An 11,649-nucleotide genomic window follows, 5' to 3' on the forward strand; every position below is an offset into this window, starting at 1 on the left:
TGCTGTAAGTGAAAGAACCTAATAAGAATAAAAGTTTGGTTTGTATCCATAAACTGAGATTTGTGCTGTTTTTGGAGGAGACGTTTGTCCTTGTGCAACGCAAAAAAAGTTTAGCTTCTTTAGAGGCTGTGTCTGTTTCTCTTCTGAGAGTATTTGTGTAAATTTTCAAAAAGCCTTGTTTTGCTAAATTGATGTTTACTGGATTAAACAGGAACATTCCTATGACCTTGGTAATGAAGCTTCGTTCAAACACTCACAGAAAAACTTGTGCTATTCCACCTCTGATTACTTGTCTCACTGATGTGAAGAGATGCCTTTAGATCTTACAGAAACAATTCCATCAATAATGTATTTGTTTCGTTGTTCAAAATTCCGTAGCGTGTCACATTAAACAAAATGTTAATTTTAACGCACACATAATTGGTTCTGTGAAGGTTACTGAGCTGTGTGTGTCTACTTTGCACTTGGTGTTAAATGAGTTTTGTTTCACAGAACTGCATAGTATAAGCAGATACTGGTTTGTAATTAAATAAATCTTTTCAAATGGCATATATTCTGCCTGCACAAAACATTATGGATTCACAGTATGCAATAGTCATCTCATGGAAGTCCACATAGCTTCCAAAAGGCAATTTCCATGTGTGATAGACATAAGAGATTTTCAACTGCATTTTGAAAGTGTAGGTAGTAAATTGTTCAAATAAGAGTCAGGTAAACATCTTCTTATGTATATAATAGGCTTTTAATCCTCATTTATTCCTGTATATGTTGTGTAGAAACCTCTCTTTTTAAAAACTGGGATTTAGAATGGTAAATAACTGTCCAATGGTTGTTCACTGGATTTTGGGTCTCTTGAACTTAAAATATGAAAAGTACTTAATGTAATTTTTTACGAGCTTTGTCCTTTTATTTTCCAGAGTGTTAGACAAATTTTTATGATGTCTCTAACAACTGGTTCTTGTATTGGATGTTCTAAGATCCCTTATCTCAGAGAAAGATTTGTGTTTGTGCAACTTAAAAAAAAATGCATTTTATTTACACATTCTCTGTTTTTCTCACATCAGAAATTCTACAGTTAAATATGGAAGCAGTGTTCTACAATGAACAGACAGAGGAGAATGTACTGCTGCCCTGGACTTGTATCTATGTACGCATTTGGTTACACTTAAAAAGTTGGTGGGAAATAATCTGTCAGTGCCAGTCATACCAAAGGTAAAAACACAGGGGTTCTCTGATTATAGATGATTACAAAATGTCAGAAAGTATTTCATTGAGGGGAATTTTGAACTAATTCTGGGGAAGGTTAAGGCTTGATCATAGTTTTGTAGAATTCCATGGAAAACTGACACTTTTTCATAGGTCACTGAGACAGGGATAAGAAAGATCAATGACTGAAAAGGGAAGCTGCACATCTGCAATACAGAAATTGGGGTTGTAGTGGATATGGGGTGGTGATGATTTTCCACAGTAGCTCTTGCAGTGTTGTGCCTTCTATTGGTATTGATAGCACATCAGTGTTATGGCTACTACTCACATAGCATCAGGGCTGTCCCTCCAGCATTCCTTCCCCCACCTTCACCAGTAGCTGTGGGTGGGCATGATCCTGGGAGGGGTCATGGCCAGGACAGTTGACCCAGACTGACCAAGGAGATATTCCACACCATATAACATCATCTCAGCAATATGAACTCAGGGAGAGGAGCAGGAAGGGGGGACATGATTCATTTTGGCCTTCCAAAAGAAACCAAACGTTCTGCGTACCGAAGCCTGGCTTCTCGGAAGGTGACCCGACATCGCTGCTAAAGGGAAGTAGAGAGTAACAGCTTATTTTGTTTTGCTTCACTTCTCACATGTGTGACTTTGCTTTTTTTTTCTTATTAAACTGCTTTTCTCTCAACTCATGAGACTCCCATCTTATTTTTCTCCCCTCCCCAGCTTGCTGAGGAGAGGAATGATAGAGCAGTGTGGTGGGTACCTCTGAGTAGTTTTGTATGGTGTCTGTTGGTTTTATGTATGTGTATATATATAAAACTGAGTATCCTTCAAGCACAGATTATATATCAGAAGCAGGAACTGCTCCAGGAAATTCTTGTGTCCTCTTATTCATGGGATCAAATTAGACAATCAGGCAGTGAAAATGAGTTTCTCCTGTGGTGAGGGAGTTCAATCCCCTTTTTTTTTTCTCAGAGAAAATCCTTTTTAATTTGAGATTCATTATTCGCAATCTGGACCGAGATATTGAAGTGTCACAGCAGCACATTCATTGTGACAATATTTTCTTCTCTTTCTAAATGCTCTTTGCTTCCCACCAAGTGGTAGTTGGACAAATTGAACTAATACAACCAGGAATATGTGTTGCCTTTCAGAGTGCAGAACTACTCCCCATTCTGTCGTCTTGAGAAAAATATGGTGAAAAATATCCCCTGGAGATGCCAACTGTTGTAAAGCTTTCTCATCCTTTACATCTGCCCACTATGGAATATTATATATTGTATTATTATGAATATTTATTTCAATACTTTAAGGACTTGTTGTGGAAGGTTTCAGTTCAAGGTACTGTGTGTCAAGTAGGAAGCCTCTATCAAGAACTGTATTTGCTGCTTTGGACAAAACAGGTGAAATGAGCAGAATGTAATGTTGAATTCAGTCAAAAGACAGATTGCAAGTCAATTCTAAGTCAAAGACAGCTTTTGACAGGCAGAAGTGGTAAGTATTTGTTGTGCTCTAAGCTTGAGCACAGCTGTTATTATCAGATGTGGTGTGTTTTAGTAATGTTATCCTCTCTTGGCTCTCACTGCTAGGTAGCATATTAGTGTACCCTTCCCTTGGACACTGAATGCTTACTGTGTGTCCTGATATGCTGAATGTGTTTTCTGGCTGATAGCAGAGGAGTTTGCACAGAGATTCTGTGCAAAGATTTCCTGGGGAGAAGGTTGTCAAGACTGTAGCTCCAGACTAGCACTGCTGGCTGGATGGCACCTGAATGTTTTGGCTTCTCATTAGTTGCAAAGGGATTTTTGGACTTGAAATGTACAAGGAGTCCTTGAAATTTAAAGATCTTCTGGGGACTTACTGGAAGCCAAGGCAAGTGGCTCTGTTTCAGATCTGGAAATATCAAAACATGAAGTAATTAAACAAATCCTTTATTTAGGAAGCTTAGCAGAGGTTTAAAATACAATGGTAAATCCCCGTAAAGCTAGGAGAGTTAAAAGCCCGTGAGTTTGCAAGAAAATGTCCAGTTAACTGGCTATGCTGGTTGGATGGGCAGAACATCTGAAAAAGCCACATCTCGTGGAGAAGCAGAACGACTGACATTTTAGGAGAGAATGCTTTTCTCTCCCTTCTGTGATTGCTGTTGTTAACATTTTTTTAAATGCCAGCTTTTCCCAAGAGACATTAAACATCACCCGCTTCTAATAATCCACCTGAGTGCTTGCTGCTAAAACATGGCCTGAATTTAAGTAGATCCTTCATTAAGGCTCACAGCCTGCCTTTGATATCTGGCTCTGGCATCAGTTTGCTGTGTGATCATAAGAATTCATTTAAGGCACAACTTTCAGAGGTATCATCTGTGTAACCTAGGTGCCTGTGTTTCATTTGGAGAGGCTTAGTCACTTAGGCTGGATTCTAAAGGGGCCTTTGAAACCTAGAGGAGATTATAATTTTTAATCAGTTCTCAGTAGTGTGCTTTCAGGTGCTGATAAGGAGACTGGAAATTTTGTTACTGAGCTCAATAGGGTATGGGTCAAGTCCAAATGCTACATAGATACCTTCTCATTCAAATTTTTCTATGCCTTTGACCTAGCTGCAGAGAGCAGAACCTCTTTGATGCAATCTGTACGGCCATTCTGTAGAGTGGGACTTAGTAAAAACTTAAGTCATGAATGGACTACGACCTTTTTCATCTTTCCTGCAACAGAAACAAGGATGAAATACAACAGAATCTATGAATAATTAAACATAAATTATATGATGAAGTTCTAAAAATTCATCTCCCTAGGTGTAGGTACATATAGTGCACTAGGGATGTGACTCAAGCAATTTGGAAAGGAAGTTGATGGATTACATGAATACTATTGGGAGAAGAACAAAAAGTGAGCATAGGTTGGATTACTTGAAAGTTACAGTGTAGTAACATTTTCAGTTTCATTTGGTGGATATATTCACAGAGTGTTTGAGCTTCTGTTTGCTCCATCTCCAGCTTTTTGTCCTTTTTCCTTCTTTGATCCTGGAGGGAACTAACACTCTGTCTGGTTTTGTATGTGGTGAGAGGGAGTTCTGACCACCACTTTCAGCAACAGAAATGGCTAATCCTGTGCTCTTTTCATGTGATTGCTCCCCCTTGGTCAGCATTGTCAGACTCATTCAAGGTGCTCTTTTGAACAGTTTTGCACACCACTAGTTGTTTTGGAGAGTGTTTCAAGTGTTTAAATATAAAGATATTTTTGTTCGTTGTATTTCTGAACCTTTATTCTTAAAGCTCAGGCTTTTCTTGAGCTGAAGGCTGAATAGTTACTTAAGAGCAAAAGAGAAAAGTACTGATTTGGTTACACAGCTCCAGAAGTTTTAGAAATAAATTGTGGCAACAGTAGAAAAGGTCATAACACAACTAATAGGGCTGTTATGCTGTTTTTTCATTCAATTAACTGCAGCTAATTCTATTTGAGGAAAAACAGCCATCCAGCATACCCATCAGCTTTTGGTCTGTTGCTGTGAACTTAGTGAGACTATGTCACACACACAAGTGGGAGAGGCCTGACAAGACTGCACCTTTTGTGAGGGATTGTCATGGTAATGTAAGCAATGGATTCCTCTCTTCATTGGTAACTACATAAAATAAATTGGTTGAACTCAAGAAGTGTGTCCAGCAGGTTGAAGGAGGGTCTCTTCCCCCTCTACTCTGCCCTGGTGAGGCCTCATCTAGAGTCCTGTGTCCAGTTCTGGGCTCCCCAGCTCAAGAGGAACAGGGAAGTGCTGGAGAGAGTCCAGTGCAGGGCCACCAAGATGATCAGGGGACTGGAGCATCTTCCTTATGAGGAAAGGCTGTGAGATCTGGGACTGTTCAGCCTCAAGAAGAGGAGACTGAGGGGGGAACCTCATTAATACTTCCAAGTATTTAAAAGGTGTATGTCAAGGGGATAAGTCAACACTTTAGTGTCCAGTGATAAGACAAAAAACTGGAATACAAAAAGTTCCAGTTAAGGAAAAACTTCTTTACTGTTCAGGTGAGGGAGCCCTGGCACAAGCTGCCCAGGGAGGATGTGGGGTCTCCTTCTCTGGAGGTCTTCAAAACCTGCCTGGATGTGTTTCTGTGCTACTTGACTTAACTGGACTTGCTTCTGCAGAGGGATTGGACTAGATGATCCTTAGAGGTCTCTTCTAACCTCTACCATTCTGTGAACCACTACACTTTTTTTTTTTTTTGGTGAGGAATAAGAAGTGGGGAAAAAACACTTACTTTTAATGCCAATTAGTTTAATTGTGGTTATGATAAATTGAAATGTTCTTAATTACAAAACAACAATTTTTAAATCCTTGAAAATTTTCAAATTAGATATTGAGGCTTTGCATTTTGTATTTTTTCTTTTTTTATTGGAAAGTTTTGGAAAATGAAGGGATAGCTTTTTTGTATATGTATTTCCTACTTGTGCATTAAAGAAGATGAGGGAGTAACATGTGAAGAGCGCAGGCTGAGAAAACAGCAAACATGTTATGAACTCAGTGCACGCTGGTTAAATAAGTGCTAAATATTTCAGTCAGCCAGAAGGTGGTAGCAGAATTCTCCTGTAACAGCTCTGAGTTGTGTTCCAGCAGGCATTCTCAATACAAAGTGATTTTGAAATGCAGTTCAGAAAACATATTTTTTGTAGTAGCAGGAACAAATAGCATTGACATTTTTTTCATTTGGCAGCATTTTTGAGTAGAAAAGTGTCTGCACTTACGCCTGAGATGTCGTGTGTCGGGAATTCATGTGGGATCTGTTACTTGGGTTTTGTCTCTGTTTTTTTGCAATTGTAATTATGGTTTTTACAGACTTTTTAATGCCAAAGGGAGCCATTTATGGGCTGAAATGACAAGAGATTTGTTTTCCTCGTAGTATCACAAGACTGGAAGATGTCAGTACCGTGAGAAGACCAGATAACACATTATTTCCATCCAGAGGAATTCTGTCATTCTTTCACAGCTATGAACACAAATGCAGAGAATATTATCCATAGGCTGTGACCGATGCAGCACCCCAGTCATACTCTTAACAAGTGTAACAACTTGAAGATGCAAAGGAGTAAGTTTTGTTACTTTGTTTAATTATTTTGTGATGGACTTGTAATACTTGTGTGATAAATCAGTTCACTGTGCAAACATCCAGTCCTGTCTCAGCAGGGACACTCTTCACTGCAAAAAACCCATGAGAAATTGAGACTCTGGAGCACAGCCTGTCCCTTGTTGTCTTCTGAACCATTGTATCATGTCTCTGATGATACTCGGTACTCCTCTGCAGACTTCTTTAAGAAACTGTTCTGTATCTTAGAGATAGTTTCTATGGTAACTATCATTGTGGGGTTTTGGTGTTTTAAACTTAGTGGATAGTTGGAGAATAGAGGGAGCAGAGTTTTATTGTGACATTAGGAAGAGTCACTACAATAAATGAAGCTAGAAAAAAAAATAAAGCATTCTGTGCTTGTATTTATCAGTAAACTGAAACAGCAATCCAAGAGAGCATCAGTCTTGCTGCCTGGCTTACAAGGCAAGCAGGCTGGAGCTGCTGGAACTGTACAGGAAAGCACAGAAAAAGGAAGAGCCCCAGAGTGAGGCCAGCCACTCTTGTAATTTTGCAGCTGTCAGTCTTTTTATAATTAGCAGCTTTTTAGAGTGACTACTGTTTTCATAGTCTCCTCTTGCTGATGTTTTGACAGAGAAAAACATTTACCCAAGATCACAACAGAGCATTGTTTCAATGTGCTACTCTCCCCATTCGCTCTTCTTCATGATATAAAGAGAAAATGTTTTGGAGCGATGTGTGTAGGGCAATATGCATAGAATTACTAGTGAAACCACAACAGTTACATTGACGAGGACACTGAATGAGCTGATTGAGAATATGACAGAAGATGGCGAGAAATACAATTAATGAGATATATTTGGATAATAAATAATACATTTCCTAGACTTATATTTAACAATCATTACCATAATGCTTACTAATTCTCTCTCTATATTTAACTGTTTCATCTCAAAAGAAGGAAGCAAAACTTATACTTTGGGGAACCACACTAATGATATGAAATCAAAGGGAGTTGATGAAGAATGATGTAAAGAAGTTAGTGGAGTGTGTTTTGTCAGTACTGTTAAAAACAATACATTATCCATCTGTTTCTTTGCAAAATATAAAGGGAAAAAAGGACTACTGTATTAAAAAATGCTTTGCATATATGGAGTACAGTTCAGCATAGTATGGAAGTGCACAGTGACTGCCCTTTCAGATGTGTAGGGTACAGAAGCATAATTCTAGATAGGCACAAGGGCCTGTTTTAGAAATAGTTTATAATTCCTTTATCTCCAAGGGTGTAAGAAGTCCTAATGAAACCCAAAGATGTTCGTGTTTGCTTTAAATTGATACGTGGAATCTCCTTTGAGATTATGGAATGTTATTTTATCACATAATGCTGTTATTTTATCTTACAACGCATGTGTTATCATCTAATACTGAATGAGTATTTGCTGGAAAACTGAGATTCTTTTAAGATGCTTTATGTTGGATGCCAAATTAATTGGGGTATCTGAACTCTATTAGTCATCTGAAACAACTTGATTTCCCTTTACTGCTCTTACTGACTTATTGATGCGGTTGTGGCAGGAGAGTAAGAAGGCAAAGAAGAAATGTCAGTGCAGTTATTTGCGACTAATGCTTCCATCTGGAGAGCAGTGAGCACTGCTGCTCTTGCAGAGGCCAGAGTGTACAAACCTTCTGTAGAGTCAGTTTCCTAGAAATGAAATGAAAACCCTATTGCAGTAAAAAGTGGGAAAAGATCTCATTCTGTAGAGTGTCCTATGCTGACCCCTTTGAAGTTTTCCATTGCTGGCAGTGAGAGACCAAGTGAGGAACTGTTGCTTGTCCTCCACACTGTTCATATTTCCCTTTATCCTGTCACACTGACAGAAGGGAAATGCGTAGCCCGTGTCTATTTAACTGTAAATAAATGAATGTGTCAGGGAGAAACTTTAAAAAGGAGGAAAGCCGTGCAATTGATCATATGTAACCAGTATGAGAAGCTAAGCACTGAATTTGCTGACACTGATCATGTTGTCAGGCATGAGTAATTAGAAGTAGGACTGGCAAAATGAGGGCACTTGTAACTTTATCTGCCTGGCTACTCTCACAGTTCCCCAAAGCAGGAGACAAATAATCATGTGACCAGCTGTTGAAGCAATAATAATAATAATAATAACAACAACAATAATAATAACAATAATAATAATAATAATGTGTGATTGCATGAAGCATATGAGCAGGCAGTCAGTTATTAGCGGTCTAAAACAAAATATCAGCTTTTTTTTTGTGTAAGAGATAACTGGAGATCCTCTGGGAGAACAGATCCAAATGGATACAAGTACATTGCACACTGAACTGGTGCTGGCAGTAGAAGACCATGGAGGCTTTGAATGACTCTTCTGAGTGGATGCTTGGCTGGAGAAAGAGTGATATAATGACCAAGTCTTCCTTGGGATGGTCTAGGCACCATAGAGTGATCCCTAAACAAGAACAGTGCCCTGCAGTAATGTGTAACAGTGGATATGCTTCTGGGCACATGTAAACTACATGGTGTAGTCCGAGCACAACAGCACCTGCCTGAGGATGGGTTCTTGGTCTGACACAACGTAAAAAGTGAAGACATTACATGAGATTAGATTGACAACAGATTTTCTGATCTGATCTGATCATAGCTTAGATCTCTACAGTTAATGACACTTTCCATGTCATTTGCCTTTATTATGGTGTAGCATAATCCCTGCTGCACATCCTCATAAAAAACTACATCAGGGATCCAAATACTTATCTGTACACTACAGCCAGTTTCTGAGCTTAAGGTGATACGACGTGTGTTTTCCTTACCGTCTTTTAGTAGTTTGAGTTACTATTCCACATTGGAGAAACAATCTCATCAGTAAGAGCTGTGAGATTTCCCTGTTTTCGCAGTTATGTGAATGCCACCCTTCCTGAAGTAATAAGCACTCGTTAACCTTACATTTGTTGCTCTTTCAGATTTCACAGCCAGAACTGACACTGCTTGACAGCTTGATAAACTGTTTGCCACTTAGGATGGCTTTGCCTCTTTCAGGAACATTCTTTTCTGTGCATACTCACTTTCAAGGACCAACCTGATTTTCATCTGAAAATTCTGTGTAAATTAATCAACCTTTGCTGCTGCAAAATTATCTAGGGTAAAAAATGTCTGAAATTGTGATTCAGGAAAATATTGTCTGTAGTAAAAGAATCATTAATATGGAAGAATAGTTCTGGGACACTAATAATATGGGTAGCCCTTGGTGTGGGCCCTGGTTTCACACATGGGTCTTGGCAGCAGGACAGTACAGTTAAAGCTATGGTTTGCAGGTCATAGCGTTTCATTTCATGGTCTGCTTTGATAATTTTTGCTTTTTAAATAACTTGTTGAGAAATGTGCCGACAGGTGGTGCTGATGCACCGAATTCTGTGCTTTCAGTCTGGGTTTGAGAAAGGAATACTGGCACTTGCATTCCAACATCCCGGCAATTTCTCAGGCTCTAAAGAAAAATATAATGCAATATTGCTCTGGTATAATATTTTCCACATATTCGAGAGAAGATAATTATAAAAATGAATCAGGATGTTTTATTATAGTAGTGTTATTGTGCTTGCATATAGCGTCTCTCAAAACAATTATAATGATCCCGCAAGGGAAAGATCTTGGACTGCCTGACTCTTCTTGCCATTGTCTCTCATAATATGCAACAAACATTTTCTTAGTACTCATTGGAGTAAGTAACTATTTCCATACATAGTTCTTGGCAACAGAGAAAAATGACTTTTCTGAGTCATAGAATAATAGAATCATAGAATGGTAGGGGTTGGAAGGGACCTTTAGAGATCATCTAGTCCAACCCCCCTGTAGAAGCAGGTTCACCTAGTCACGTGGGAATTCTTTATCCCACGGAACTAAATCCAGGTAACTTGTGTCATACCTAATTTACTTGCTGTTGGTCAGGCACTCCTTCCTTAGGAAATAATTTGAGAAAGGATGTCTGTCCTATCTGGTAGTGATGGAAATATCAGTGTAACGTCAATTTGAGCAGAAATGTGGTTATGCTACCTCTGTCCTCTTTTCCAGAAGCAATGAGGCATAGCTATTTTATTACGTTTGTTGTCATTAGTCAGGGCTACTGCTTGTTTGTCTGAGGCTACCAATAAACACAACGTGATGCATGCAAAACTGCTCGAGGGATGGCTTGACTCCAAAAGCGCAGTTTAGCCTTTATTTGGCAGTTGTTTGCTTAATGCAGAAAAATGTGTATGAAAGCTATGAAAAATGAATCTGTACTGTAACACACAGCTTGTACAATCCACTTGATTTATCCTGCAGAAGATAGTTCAGCATAAAGGAATAATGAAGACAATGCCTGCCTTCATTTTCTTTTATTTTTTGGTCATGCTGTCATCTTCCATATTATTGCAACGGATTCTGGCCTACACAGTCATCGCAACTAATAAAATGTCTTTATAATCAAAGATGATCCGTGACGCTGAGCTTTGAAAAGGACATTTTTTTTCATCTAATTGTAACATGTGGAATTTTCCTTCCGTTGCATGATTACTCTGATTTAATCCTGAACTGCATAGGGAAGAGGCAGTGGCATAGAGTGGCAGAGCATTTGAAGAGACATCGTTACCTCTCCAAAATAGGGCATCGACTGTAAGTACTGCACTACTATCATAGGCCAGTTATTGTCCTTTGTTCTGTGGGTAATCTAAATCAATGCTTTCCTTCTTGGGGGCCTCTGAATCTCTGGGGATCTTTGGGCCACTTCCATGGGATCCTTGGTCTTAGAGAAGGTCAGAGAAAGCTTGTTGTTTATGTGTGATATACACAAACTGCCATTTTCAATGAAAACATTAAAGGTGTTAAAGTTCTGTAAAGCAGGAAAGTTTAAAAATCATAAATCTAAACAACGCTATCTGCAGAAACTGGAAAATGTGAGGGAGAGTGACAAATGTAAAAATGCAGAAACAAAAAAGCTTCATGCTGGGAAAGAAGCCCAGATTTTTCCAACCCAGGCAAAGAGGCCTAAGAAGACAATTGCCTGTAAACTGAGAACAATTGGATTCCCCTCCATTAACATTTTAATTTGGATGGAGAATGTACTTTTGAAGTGAATCTCCCAACCATCCCCAGTTTCTATACTTGTTTCAGAGTTGTCTCAGACCACCTAAACTAGAATCACCTCAGATGAAACCAGTCTGGAAGAGGTATTCCAGGAGCATACCTTTTAGTTAGTAGTGAGCATGCAGGAGACAGGACTGGACTAGATGTAATCTGAAGGAACTCCCCTAACACGTACGTGGTGTCAGCATCCCATGCTCAGTGACAGGGCTTTGGTCACTGCTCCTTGCTA

Source organism: Colius striatus, chromosome 1 (assembly GCF_028858725.1).
Source record: "Colius striatus isolate bColStr4 chromosome 1, bColStr4.1.hap1, whole genome shotgun sequence".
NCBI lineage: Eukaryota > Metazoa > Chordata > Aves > Coliiformes > Coliidae > Colius > Colius striatus.